Raw genomic sequence first — 15754 nt, forward strand, 5'->3', positions numbered from 1 at the left:
GTTTGGTGTGTTCTTGAGACATTTTGTTTCTTTGGAAAATCAGTAGCATACTGTGGGGATTTCAGTCAGTAAATGGTGTCATCCATTTGTGTTTCTGACTTCATATCCCTTAGAAAAGATATGTTACAACAAACCCTGTTATACCAGCAACGGTGTCAGTTTATAACAGCAATATTTCACATATGCGCCTGCTTTGGGGCCTCTGTCCCCCTGTATGTCAGACTTTGACCTGATGTCATGCAGTAAGTGGTTGATAGGCAGGGTATATCATTATTTAGTGCCTTCATTCCTGATACCATCCCAGTGATGTATCAGAATGCCAGACATCTTATGTGTAAGAGGCTTTATATATGAGGACAAAGCCTGGACATTCTGTAAGACTCTGAACAGTTGAGAGGTCTGTGTATTTCTGACAATTGTTGACAGACTGTCAAGATTGTGTAGCAGTGTAGTGTGTAAATGTTATTTGGCCTGTGTAGGGAGAGGGGTACATGTATGTGTTATGGCTCCTTTTCTATCTGACTGTGCATGCTCCTCCACTTTCTGGTGGTCTATTGGCTGTATATGTTTGTAGGGGCAGACTGAGACATGTCCCATGCCACGGTCAGGCGTCATACTACACTGTGAATTGGGCCAGTATATGTAGGGGTAGTGTGTGAGTGGCAAACATGATGAGATGTTTTGGTTCACACAGTCCTTATACTCAATTGTTCATTTGGCTTACCGGTATGTCACTGTGACTGTGGTGAAATCGATTGTGGGTATGCACTTTCACACTGGTGTCTGTTTTTCAGTGCTGTTACATCCCTGTAGTGCCTGATATATTTGCAAATACATGTGTAATTCCCCCATAGTGGATTTGGGTTAGTGCTGTGTCAGTCTGAGTGTAGTATGGATGGTGCTTGGTGACATGCTTAACAGCTGAGTGTAGTTTCCATTATGTAATATTATATCCAGATATTTGTAGGATGTACTGTTGCTTGGCCGCCATAAGTGTTGTGTATTTCTGACACATCAGTGGGATAAAGTGAGGATTTCAGACACTAACTAGTGAGAAGTAATTGAGTGTTGGACTTGTGCTATTTCAGTCAATACATGTTAGGACAGACAGGAGGGTGTTACTGCAGCAACTGTGTCAGCTTATCTACTCCAGTATTTCAGCTATGTCTCTATTTTCATGGCCTTCTCCCCCCACTTTATCAGACTTGGTCTAGATTCATTGCACTAAGGGGTTCAGAGCCTACCTCTTGACTGGCCAGATTGTTTCAGAATGTCCAGGTTTATTGATCATGTTTCTGGTCTGTTCCACAGATTAATTATTTTTTATTTCCCTGGTAAATCACTGTGATGATCTGAGGATTTCTGTCAGTAAATAATGACATACATTTTAGTTTCAGAACTCACATCCTTCAGCACATGTATGCTGCAACAAACCCTGTCACTCTGGCAACATTCTACATTTATAAGAGCAATATTTAAAATATGTCCCTAGTTTGGGCCCATTGTCCCCCCATTTTGGCAGGCTTTGGCCAGACTTTCTTGCACTAAGAAGTTGAGAGGTATGGTTCTGAGGCATGACTCCACTGCATGTTATGAGCATATATATATATATATATATATATATATATATATATATATATATATATATATATATATATATATGTATGTATGTGTGCGTGTATGTATATATGTATATATTTTATATGTATATATATATATATATATATATATATATATATATATATATTTATATTATGTTTATATTCTTCCATATATATGCATCTCCATACATATATACACGTGTATACGTACATATACAAAACCTGTACTGATTCTACAGAATCTTTTCCCTACTGTTGAATGACTCTACTGCATGATATGTTTGAAAAAGCATCAGCAGTCCATACAGCTCGATTGGTGTAGTGGTACATTGTGCTGACTATGGTGTACAGGGCCCTGGGTTCGAGAGTTGGCAGGGCTGATTATTTTGTTGCTAGGCAGAACAGTGGCTGATGGAAACAGAGTGATTAAAACAGCTTTAAGCAGTTGTAAGCAGGTTTGCACGGGTTTGCACAACGTTAAGTGATGCTAACATATGATTAAATGTACAGATGCTTAATCTGTGTTGGCTGCACTTAGCATCATGCAAACTCACTTACTCCGGCTTACTCTCATTTTCACCCACGCTAATTTCTTTAAAAGAAAAGAAAAAGTGGTGATAGGAAAGTGGTGAAAAAGGGGTATGCAGAGGGAAAAACAATATGAAAGATAGCTAGGGATGTGCAGGATGGGTGTAGGGAAGGTCCATAGCTGTCCATTTCCTATACAGCAACAGCTGTGCATTTGTATAAAATTTGGAGGTGCATTTGGACACTCAAACCCCAGAGAGAGGGGTGAGGACAACAGAAATGTGTTGTCAAGCCAATTGGACCAGATTACTTGTGTCCAGTGGATACAAGTGCAAAATGGACAGCTATATATGGGGCAATATTTTTTTTGGGACAGATGCCCTTTTCTTTTTTTTTTTAAGGTGAGAGTGGGATGTCGGAGAAGGATTGTAGGTACATCTGGGGAGGTAGTTTGGGTAGGGAGACAGACAAGACAGACAAGACAGCAGACAGGGGTGGTATATGACACAATGAGGGGGTAAACACATTTGATGGGGAGGGTGGTTGGGAATCCAAAGCCCATGGGCCCCCATCTGGTTATAGTGGGACTGAGATCCCCACCCATGGACAGTCACCACTGCACCTTCTTGGCCCCAAAGATGGCTGTGCTGGGGGCTGTACAGGAGGGGTGGCCTGCCCCTTGAGGTGCACCAGGCAGCCCTCAATCTGGTGCAGCTGTTCTCCAAACTCAGATCAAAGGGTGTTGTGCACCAAACCCCAGACCTGACTGTGGGTGACAGCCTCCTGTCTGTACCCACTCCCAGGGGGTGGACAGGCCCCATCCCCTGAGGTGGTTCCACCTGAAGGTGGTGCAGGACCAACAGACAAGAGAGTTCCAGGTTGGGTCCCAGACGTGCTGGGGCCCAGTGCCATGGCCAGATGAGGTGGGACAGGTGGATCCACTGGAATCTGCCTTCCCAAACATGCTATGGTGTTGAGGTTTTACAAAATATGTTGGTTAGTCATGAACAACAAATTTCAAGATTAGTTATAACAGTGAGCATGGGTGTTTCAATTAACCCCATAAAACAGATTTGAAACAATTGCACAGCAAAATGAACACATGCATAAATGGAACAACAGTATGCATCGTAACAGCATGCCACTAACATTGACGGCAACAGATCACCAACAATGGTATTTGAAGAAGATATGTTAACATGCAAGCAATCAAACATATTAACAATGATATAACATAAGTCCCAACATTAGAGTTGGAGCACAACATACCTGTAGTACATGAGTAATAATTATTGATGCAGATGTGGGGGGGGGGGGCAGAAAATCCACTAACAACTGTTTATGCTTCTATTTTCCACAACAGTACTACTTAATACTGTATGTGTCTCTCCTCACTTTACATCTACCTATGGCCATAGCTTCTGTAGTACAAACATACCTATTAAACTGTCAGCCTGGAATGGTATGAGGCAAACTGTGACAACTCTGGGTACATGACTAGAGGGGACTCATACATGTCAGGGTTGCATATCTGGCACAGGAGGGGTATCCTAAACTGCTGTTATGTGAGTGTGCTACTGGTATACATCAACTGGTTTCCTATCTGAGTCCAGGATTATTTGCAGCAGTGACCACTAGCCGTGATAGCATGACACTTGAGAGACATGTATCGGAAACATACCTCTCAACCTCTTAGAGCATGACATCTGCACAAAGCCATATATAAGAGTGGGACAAAGGCCCATAAATATGGACAATTTTTAGATATTTCCCTTACAAAATTAGCAAGTTGATAAAATAACAGGTTTTGCATTTGCATGGCTTTTCTGATGGATATGACATCTGACACTTGTATGTCTATCATTATTTTCTAACTTCAGTCTATAATGGTTTGACACTGACTTGCCATGACACCACTACTTTATGTGAAATGGTCAAAAAATCTGAGACAAATATCTGAACATTCAATGAATATCTGTGCTGTTGAGAGGTATGATTTGGGAAGAGTGCATATTGTATGTACCTATCCTGCTGTCATTTGCAGGCATGTGGTGGGACAATTGAACATTTGTACACAGTTTATTAGTATACTGTTCATACAGCTACTGGCAACATTAACTTACCTGTACACATGTGGGGAAAATATCTGTTAACACTACTTGACTGTTTTTAGGTTTATTCCTGAGTCCTTGTGTGTAGATATGCACACATCTTAGTACCACTCCCTGGATTTGAACCGTGTCTGGGTGTGCAAAGTAAACAACTAAGCTATTTTTCATCACACGGAGTTACTAGGAAACTACTGTTTCTTGTTTCAATGGTTTCTGCCTAATAGTCTCTTGGTTAGACAGTCTGAACTTGCAATCCTGTGATACATGCATGACAAATAGTTATTGTACTGTGCATTACTCCTTTGGATTACTACAACCTGGAAAGCAAAGGTTAACACAAGGTAATGCTGCATGGTGCACACATTGATACTTTCCATATTACTATTCTGGGTTCAGAACTTAGTGCAGTATATATTTCACATTTAATTTATTATATCGCATTTTACAGCTACACCATCTACAGTTTCTGAAAACAGCATGAACATATGAACCTCAGTTAATGTATGCTGTTACAGCCATATTTGCTGTGAAGAACCTGTATACATTCTCTATATGTCTACAACAACATACCAGAATAAACACAACAGTTTTTTAAGGGTCTTTATTGTACTTCAATATTTATCAGTCATACTTTTTAATTTATTCAGTTCACACAGTAACAGTATACCTACTAGCAGTAAGCAATGTACTCCTTCTTAACTATTTTAACATTATACTGCAAAATAGATTTGTACTCACCAGCCTGTTGGTGTAGCCTGAGCAGTCTGTTACCATGGGCTTCGATGTTCACAGTCCTCTCTGCTGCAGCTGTAGGGGAGAAAAACACACATTATACATATCTGTCTATCACATTCTCAGGTGAGTATTTACTACAAACTACTTGATAGTGATACTTACACACTACTGGAGCATTCTGGGCCCTTCCATCTTGGATCCACTGGTTCAAGAGTGCCCCCTTCCTACACTTTAGATCGGCATAGTGGTGCCATACCTCCTCACCAGTCGAGGGGATGCCCCTCTTGGTCCCCTTCTTTTCAATATATTTATAAATGATTTCCACAAATCCATTCCCTTCTCAAACATCATCCAATATGCTGATGATTCTACCATCATCTGTTCTGCCACATCTTCTTCTTTGCTTCAAAAGCTTACTCAAGAAGCTTTTTCAACTACTGAACATTGGATGAAATTAAACCACCTAGCACTCAATGCCTCCAAAACTAAACTAATGGTATTTACCCCCTCTAAAACTACCCCCTTCGACATAAACACATTCTCAATTACTAGTCAAAATAACTCACCCCTGGAACTGGTGGTTGAAACCAAGTTACTTGGTGTTCAAATTGACAACCAGCTTAATTTCAATTCCCATATACAACTAAATATTAAAAAACCCATCAAAAACTTGGCATGCTCTACTGTCAGAATTAGTACCTTACAAGCTCCTCTAAAATCACTCTTGCTTCTTCCTTTCTCATCCCTTCCCTTCTCTACGGGGCACCATTGCTGACTAATCTTCAGTCCTCTCTAAAAAAACAACTTTCCTCTTGCTATAACAAAATCGCTAAATTCGCTAACAGACACAGGTCCTCCACCCACCACTGTTCTTCTCTCCAAAAACTAAATTGGCTGGAACTACCTAATCACCTCATCCATACACAGCTAACTTTAGCCCACAAGCTCATTCTCAACCCCTCTCTCTGTCCCTCCTTGTCTTCCACCTTTAAAATGCATCTACCCAATAGAGTTTTAAGGTCTAACAACCAAAACCTACTAGAAGTTCATAAACCTTCACATCCCCCAGGCAAAAACTTACTATCCTTTACCCTAGCCCGTATCTGGAACTCACTCCCACCATCCATTCGTACCACTTCCAACCACTACATGTTCAAAAAATCTCTTCATATACATCTAAAATCCCAATGGGAATGCTCTTGTTCCCACCCCTCATAAATATACGATATTTCTATCCTCCCTTCACACTCATGTTACTTACTTCTCCTCACAAAGCTTATGTTCCCTACTAAATACCCAGTCTGTATGCATATAATAATGTCTTTTGCTCAGCATATTCACTTCACTTTATCTTTCACTAACTATAGTGTGAATGCTTTCTGAAATTTGAACTCAAATGTATTATCCTTAGTTTTGTATAATTATTATTAGCAATCCTTGTAATTACCTAATTTGTCTGTTTTTGAAGTTTAGTTTTTGTATAAATTTGTATTAGTTTTTGTATAATTATTAGTTGAAGTCTTCTGTATGTACCTAGTTTGTCTGTTTTTGGAGCTTTTCTCCCCAGGACTCCATTGAAAATGGGTTCTTTTTGGCCCAATGGACTATCCTGGTAAACCAACTGCAAATAAATAAATAAAATAAATAAATAAATGTACGAGATGGTCCCAGGCCTCTGCTTTGTATTGGGAGCCCTGGTACTGGCCCTGCAGCAGTCTCCCCTCATGGTTTTTAACTAGGAGCCCACCCATGACCCTGAACTCCCAAATGGTCCAGCATTGCACCCAAAAGTGCACTCCTTCTCCTACACCAGCCATCGTATCTGCACAGATGGACTATAACAGATTATGGCTGTATTCCCACCTGTACCATTTAAATAGTGCAATATTCCCACCATTTGCTGTCATTGGACCAGTTTGAAAAGGTTAAGCTCTGCTAAGCAGTGTGTAAATCCGCTAAGCTGGTTTTAACAATACTTAAAGGAGAAGTTGTTGAGCAATGCAAATCCACTTAGCTGAGCTACCTGCTGCTTAGCATTAACATCGTAGCAATGGTTACACCTGCTAAGTATAGCTGACCATTGCTAACCATTGCTCACATTTAATTTTTTAAATATATCAGAAGATTGACTTCATGTATTAAGTGTATATGATGTACTTTACATGACCATCCCTTTATGTGCTTTCCTTACATTGGCAAGGCATGTGACTATACTGTATGGGACACTTGTGTGTACATGGGTGGTTTCACATGTTATATGCAGTCACACATACATTGACAACAGCTACACTACCCTGGTTGACAAAAAACAGTTACTACATAATTTAAGTTTAAAAAAATATATTTTTAACACTGTTTTCCCATATAAAAATAACTAGGATGTGTTGGTATTTGAACTATGAACACCCGAATGTAAAGCCAGGACTCTAACTACTACACTATCTCAGCTTGGAAACTTCACCTGTATATTTGTCTTTATCTCCTATGGGATGTTTAAGCTATGGTAACCGGAGGGCCATAATGTGAACACCCACTTACCTACACTTAAACATTCCTTAGCCTAGAAAAAAATATATAATGTTATTATTATATTATTATGTTACATAGTGAGTGTTGTGGTGTTCTGATAAGTCATTGAGGTCTGTAATCAGGAAATAATGGCATACATCTGGCTTTCAGGCTTCAATCCTTCAGAAATTCCTGCTAATACATATCCTGTTTTCTATCAACTTTCTAAGTATGTGAGGGCAATATTTCAGAATTGTCCTTATTTTTATTGTTTTGTCACCCCATTATTTGTGCCTTTGTCCACATGGACTGCTGTCAGGGAATATTGGCATACATTTGCTTTCAGACTTCCATCCCTCTGTAATTCATGCTAATGCATGACCTGTTTTCTATCAACTTTCTAAGTTTGTGAGGGCAATATGTATGATGTGTCCCTTTTCAGGGATTTATCCCCCATTATTTGTGCTTTGTATACATTTCCTGCTTTAGTAGGTTGCAGAGATGTCATACAGCACTTTTACAATGCAGGGGGTGTGTCACAGAAGCTGTCACACACCTCCTGCATTGCTTTCCTACTGCTGTGTGTATTTCAGTGTCCAAAGACACTGAAATGATCATTTATTTCATTTCAGTGTACACAGACACTGAAATACTGGCATAATATTAGAGTCATTCTCTAATATTATGCCAGATCATATTAGAAAGTGCCGTACAGCATTTTCTGAGTGCAAGGGGTGTGTTCAATGTCTGTGCAATACGTGAACATTCCCCCTGAACTCATTCATGGTCCGTATTCATGTAGGTTAAACAGCAGCCCGCCTTCATGAATATGCAAGGCTCGCTGCTGTACTATATGGACACGAACCACTTTGTGCAGGAATAATGCTATTCCTGCATGGAGTTTATTGAATCCCAGGGCAAGTGTTTCTATTTGTTCAACTACACTCCTGTAATTACCCCCTCTAAGATCCTTATGCACCTGTTCCAGAATGGAAAATAACAGCATTCTACCCTGTTTACACATAACACTATGTTTAAATAGGACATTATTCTGGCTTTAACGTTAATAGAATATAAATGTTCCTTAACAAAACAGCATCATGCTTACCAGGAGTAGGATTACAGCCTTGTCCAATACCTAATTGACCTGTGAAAAGTTGAGGGTGAGGTAATCTCAGTACCAATGCATGTTGCAGCACAACATCCATATATCTCATATTTACATTACCTACTGTGTTACTAGTATTGGTCACATTCTGTGTATGAGAGTACAACTGAGGTAAAACCCTCCTCCCAAAGAACCCACATAAAAGTATGTACAGCCTGACACACTGACTGCTACAGTATTACAGTGTTGATCACAGTAAGCTTACCTGCACACTCCTCTGCTGTGGAAACTGTGACACCCACCTCCAAGATGTATGGTGTGATGGATGCCTGGGATCTGTCGTGTCCCTAGATTCACTAGGAATTCCTCAGTGGCCAAAAGTGTTTGTCCTGCTGTAAGCCCTCCACCAGTGACAGCACGATCCCTAGCTACATCTGTTGCCCTTTGTCGTGCAGCACTGATAACGTCCACTGCATTAGTATCAAACCTGCTCATATGTCCTGCCTTGAAGGCCCATGCCATTCACATCACAGACAAGGTCTGCCCACAATGCAGTCCATGGTTCCCTGTTTTGCCTCCCCCTGGACAGTAGGATGTGATGATGTTGCCTTAGTCCTTCCAGTATAATTTAATTTTATACATCAGAGAAGGGTGCATGGTGTCTAGGATACATGATTCCTGAAAGACAATAAAAGGGGAACACATTACAGGATCACATACGTGGGAAGTACTCTATGTAGAGATACAGCAAGGGCAAAATAGCTGACACTATCGACTGCTTGCTCACAGATGTCATACTCCACAGTGTTCAAACACACTAAGGGTGGGGATACGACTGAGATAGTAGCAATAGTCATGTATTCCCATGTATGCCATGACAGATACTGTTGTATGATCATACACACAACACTCAGTCTACTGTGGTCTGTCCTCTACGGGCAACCTTTCCAATAATACATCATAGGAACAGTGTCACACAATTAGCAGTGTGCTATTACAACCACTATAAAGGGACAGTCCAACAAGACCTGTGTGCCACAATGACAAAAGTCAATGCACCCTTGATGTATAGTACATCCTGCATAGGTGTAAGACAGCAGGAGATCAATGGCATGTCATTATTACAGGGCTATTTCAGGCTTTATGCTGTATTCCCTATCCCCCCCATGTCTATTCAGCCATCTGCATCCTGTTGTACATAAAATCAGTTACATACCTGATGGAATGCAGTACTCCTCTGTTGATATGTGGTGATAGTAAAGTTTTCACAAAGGCATGCTCTGTGTGAGGAATTCTCATACAGATTGGTTCCCTATAGCCAGCTGTTTGCCTTTAAAACATGCTTTTTATCAGCAAGTGATTGCCTCTAAACCAATTTGTGGGTCTAAAATGGTAATTGCAGCTAACACAGCTAATTTTCACTGTCATCAGCCAATGACATGCAACCACTGTACAATGTGTGAGGCCTGAGTTGAAATTCTGTGTGAATGCATATTAATGCATGATGTGACACTTTATACACATATAGTTTTGCTATAGAGATATGTGGTGTGTTCCTACCTGCAGGCCTGTGGCCTCCAACAGTGAAAAGCAGACATGTCATTTGAAATGCATTGTGGGGATAAAGAATGCATGACTCAGTCATTAATAGCTGCCTTCACAATACTGTAAATTCACTTCTACACACCACTGGATTTGAACCCAAGATAGTGTGTGGCAAAAGGCACAGTTTGCAAGGCCATTAACAGACTGAGCTACTGAGTCACTGCTGCAACAGATGTATTTGCAAGATATATGTGCACAGATACACTGTAACATACATTTTCTACATCCATCAGTATGTGTATGGCTTTATATCGATGAGTGGGTATACCAGGGTCCCAGTTGAACATGTATTTTGCCATTAATGTCTTAGCAGGTGTCTTTCTAAATGTTGCTGTTGAAGGGCACATTTACCTGCTATCACAGGCCTCACTTACATCTATTATGATGTCTTTGGATTTCTAGTAGTATACTGTTGCCCCAGAGTCCAAGGTACACTCCTGCTTTTAATCTTTTTAATTTAATTACATTTTAATGAAGTTTGTGTGCTGCGGCATGGTGTGCAGCTCTGCTGAAACACACTTAATGACTGTAACTGGCAATTACTATGTTTTCTTTAAACCACCTGTTTTAAATAAGAGTTGTGTAGGTGGCAGGTTAATGCAGTGATCTGCAGATGCAATGGTCTTGGGTTCAAAATATGGGCAGGTGTTTATTTTGTGTGTATTACACGTTTAAAAACACATATAGTAAATATAGTTCTAATTAGCTGAACTGAGCGAAGCTGTGCAACATGGAGCACCATGCAGCAATGCGCTAAAAACTATAAAGAAAAGAAAAATATGAAGATAGAAAAGTGGTGAAATGGGGTGCAAGCAGAGGGAAAAAACATAGTGAAAGGCGGGTAGGGATGTGCAGGAAGGGTGTAGGAAAGAACCATAGCTATCCATTTCTTCTACAGCAACAACTGTGCACTTTGACAGAATTTGTACATGACTTTGAACTCTCAACTACAGAGACAGGGGAGATGACAACATAACTGCATTGTCAAGCCAATTGGACCAATTTACGTGTGTCCAGTGGACACGTGTGAAATGGAGAGCTATGTATAGGGTGATTTTTTTGGGGGGAGGGCAGATGCCCATTTTTTTTTTTTTTTTTACAAGGTGAGAGTGGAATGTTGGGGAAGAGACATAGGTACATGTGGGGGAAGTAAGTTGAGTAGGTGAGGATGCACTTGCAGACAGACAAGACAGAAGACAGGGGCAGTGTGTGACACATGAGTGTGGTGAACACCTTGCATAGGGAGAGTGTTGTGAAATCCAAGTCCCATGTGCCTCCAGACAGCAGCAGCATGACTCACATCCCCACACATGGGACTGTCGGCACTGCTCCTTCACTGCCCCAAGGGTGGCAGTGCTGGAGGCTGGGCACCGGGGTGAGGCTGCCCCACCAGGTCGGCCAGCATGCCCTCATTCTGGAGCAGGTAGTGGTCAAACCCACAGTAAACTATCCTGTGCACCAAGATGAGCAGCTCATCCTAGGTGACAACACCCACTCTACCACCATTCCCAGAGTGGGCCAAGCCCCTTCTCATGGGGCGGGACCACCCGATGCCACAGGTAGTGCAGGGGCAGCAGAGGGTCACTACTGGTCTGGTTCCCAGATGTGCTGAGAACCAGTGCCACAGCCAATTGAGGCAAGGTAGGCAGATCTGCCAGAACAGGCCTACTTTGACGTGCTGTGGTGAATGAGGTATAGCAATAAGTTAAGGGTAATAATAACCAAGTCATTGTTAGTATTAACAGAATGCAATGTCATTTTAATTCATCCAAATATATATTAATGTATAGTATATGTAACACAACAGTAAATAACATAACTGTCATTATGATAACAGCATGCCAGCAAGAAGTAAGGGCAACAAAGTATGCTAATAGTGAATCATAATAACACATAACAATATTTCATCACATTTTGCAAAAATATAGTTAGTTTAACAACATATGTTAATATTAAATCATAATAATAAATAACAATAATACATAAATGAAGATAAGGTGTGAGGAGAAAGAGAGAAACTGATAATGCAGACTATATCCCTGAAAACACTGATGCTAAATACTCTACAGGCATGTAGTGTCAATTTTGAGTATAGTGAATACAGTTCTCCTATAGCTAAAGTAGCACATACATACCTCTCAAGCTGTTAGCATGGGTCAGTATGGGCCAAGCAATAACAAATGCAGGTGCACAACTACACATAACACTTTCACATAATGTGGACTTCTATAACTACCAAGGTGTTCTGTAAGCAGATTTGGTAATACAATGCATTCCAGGTAATCATTTTTCTGGTAATCCTGGGACAGGCAGATTAGGCAGTTTAATTACATCAATCATGACACTTGAGAGGCATATTTGTGTACAGTACATAAACTAGACATCAGTCATGCCATAGTTGTCAGGCATAGGAATAGAACCCAATTGCTGTGACTGCAGGGGACATCTGCAAAAAATGTAACTTTATTGGTACTGCAGATAACTGCATGTGAAATGTTAGCACAATCATATCTGCTTGTAACATGGGCTGCCTCAACCATATACCATATACCATTTGTTCCTGGAGCAGGAGAAAAAGAGAGCATTATGTCACTGAATTTGTTTTGCATTCTAGAACTATTACAGTGCTATACTTGACTGCAGTGCCAGTAGAACACACATGCATGGCATATGACTATACTGCATTTATTTAAACAAATTTCTTTAGGTGTCAACTATGCTGCTTAACACTTTATTGGTTTTGCTGATATGTGTCTGTGAAACGTAACCACAGTCATATCTGTTCATAACATGTGCTACCTCACCCATATACCTTTTGTCCTGGAGTGGGAGAAAAAGACAGCATTATGTGACTGAATTTGTTTTGCATTCCAAAACTATTACAGCGGTATATGTGACTGCAATGACAGTAGAACACACATGCATGGAATATAGCCATAATGCATTGATTAAAACAGTTTACTATCAAAATTGCAAATGGAGAAATAAATTCTGTTCAAAACACCAAGAAAAAAAACGAAAGTCAAAATCTATAACATGGCACAATGTTGAATCAGCTGAATGAATTCAGCAGATTCAACATTGTTGCCAAACAGATCACATGATGTCCATATAGGAGCTCAGGTAAGTGAAACTTTTATACTTCACATCACATTTTCACAGGGGGCAAGCCCCCCTGCACCCCCACACCTCCTACTAACTATATACTCCAACTCCAAGATTGCACTACAGTGAGGACAGGGATGAATTTCCTAAACGTCACTGTACCACAATCTCTGTACAGTACTTTGAGTTCATATCAGTGAATGCACACTGTATTCACTGATATGAATTTTTGAACACAGAGATATTCAGCAAGATGGAATTTCAAACATCCATATTTTGAGTTTTTCATGCGCAGAGCATCTCCATTTGCAATTTTGATAGTAAACCTATTAAAACAGATTTCAGTAGGAATTAACAATGCTGCTTAACACTTTATTGGTATTTCTGATAAATGTCTGTGAAGTCCACACAATATCTGCCCATAGACTGGGCTACCTCACTCATATACCTTTATTACCTGAAGTAGGAGGACTAGAAAGAATTTTGTGTTCAATATTGGCCTGGAGACAGTCTTTGACCATGTTATGAGTTAAGTGATACAGTTTGCAGGCCATTAGTTTTACATTCTATACCTATTACAGTGTTACACTTGACTGCAGCAACTTTACCATAAACAAGTAATGCATACAGCTCTACTACAATGGTTATGACAACACAATCCTGCTGTACACCATTTTGCTTACTATTATTAGTATTGTTTATTGTTCATTGCAATACAGTTGTTATTGTTCATTTATTGCACTACAGCTCAAGTTACCCATTTATTGCACTACAGTTCTACTTGCCCATTTATTGCACAACAGTTTGTATGGTGTATACTTTATTGCAATGAATGCTTTAATCTTTCTTGCTTATTGCACTATAGTTAGCATAATAAATCCATACAGACCACACTCGTGGCACAACCTGGCCAGGCACCCAGCATGGGACTCCACATTGTGAGCCCTCTAAGCTGCTGCTGTTGGGAAAGAAACACACAATTATGCATACCAGTTTAGCAGACATTCAGCTTACATATTAGTAAAACAGAGTAAAACACACTTACATATATGTGGGGCATTCCCAGCTCTAGCTTCTTGGGCCCAGGTATCCAAGGTTCCCCACTTTCTCCTCTTCAGGTCATCATAATGCTGACAACACTACTCACCCATGCAGGGGATAGCAGTAACACTGATGAGTTCCCTGGCCAACCAGTCCCAGGCTTCCCCCTTATACTCCAAGCCCTGGAAAGCACTCTGCAGCAGCCTGGGTTCATGATTTTTTACCAGGAACCCAACAAAGACCCTGGACTCCTGAACACCCCATCTCTGCACCTGAAATCATGCACTTTTACCAGCACCACCTGATATATCACACGTTGATCAGACTCCAAATACTGTTGCAGAATCCTCACTTGTTGAGCCTAATATAGGCTGTTTTCCTGCACTTACACATCACTGAGCAACATTCAAAAAAGTGCCATGTTGCTTAGCATTCTGCATACCAGATAAGCACAGCTAAGCAGTGCTAAAACTTGCACAACCAGGGGTTTAGCTCAGCTTAGCACCACACAAATAAATGTAGCCATTAGCATGTTTAAGCAGTGCTCAACCCAGTGCAGCAGTGCCATATTTCACAAATTTGTTTTTTAAAATTAAACATATATAATAAACTAAATCATACACTTCTTATCACTGCTACTGCTACAGACTTGAACCCAGGACCTACTAAAGCTAAGCCTGTAGCTCTACCCATTTAGCTACTTAGATATTATAAAAACTAGTATACCTTCACATATACTACTGGGCTAAAATAGACCCAGACAAAAATAATTAATTACATCCAGTTTCTATTTTTAGATGTCTAGCAGCTGTCAGCTATGTATGTATGAGCACCACTCAGCTCTGCAGCACTCCACACAGTACTGCACAAACAGTGATTAAAAAAATAAAACAGAAAAAATACAAATTTTCAATAAAAATACATAATTATGATAATTAATGACATCCGGTTTCTATTTTTAGATGTCTGGCAGATGTCAGCTGTCTATATGTGAGCACAGCTTGGCATTGCTGCACTCTACACCATGCCACTCAAACATACAAAAAAAAAAAAAAAACGGGAAAAATTTAAATAAAATATTACACATTTGACCTAATTCACAGCATTTCAACAGTAGCGGGGAACAGGACAGGCCATCCACAACCTCGGATAGCCCTCTACACTTCTCCCTACATCAATTCAATAACCCTGCTCCTATGATCTCCCCCGGAAGCATGCCATCATTAATATGCATGCACCATGCAGCTTCACTCAACTTAGTTAAATAGAGCTATATTGACTATATGTGTTTTTAAACTTGTAATATACATTTACAAAATAAACACCTGTCTCATATTTCAAACCCAGAACCATCACACCTGCAGACCATTGCATTAAACTGCCACATCACATAACTCTTACTTAAAACAGGT

This window comes from Protopterus annectens, chromosome 3.part0 (assembly GCF_019279795.1).
Source record: "Protopterus annectens isolate FY-2018-M chromosome 3.part0, PAN1.0, whole genome shotgun sequence".
Classification (NCBI taxonomy): Eukaryota; Metazoa; Chordata; order Ceratodontiformes; family Protopteridae; genus Protopterus; species Protopterus annectens.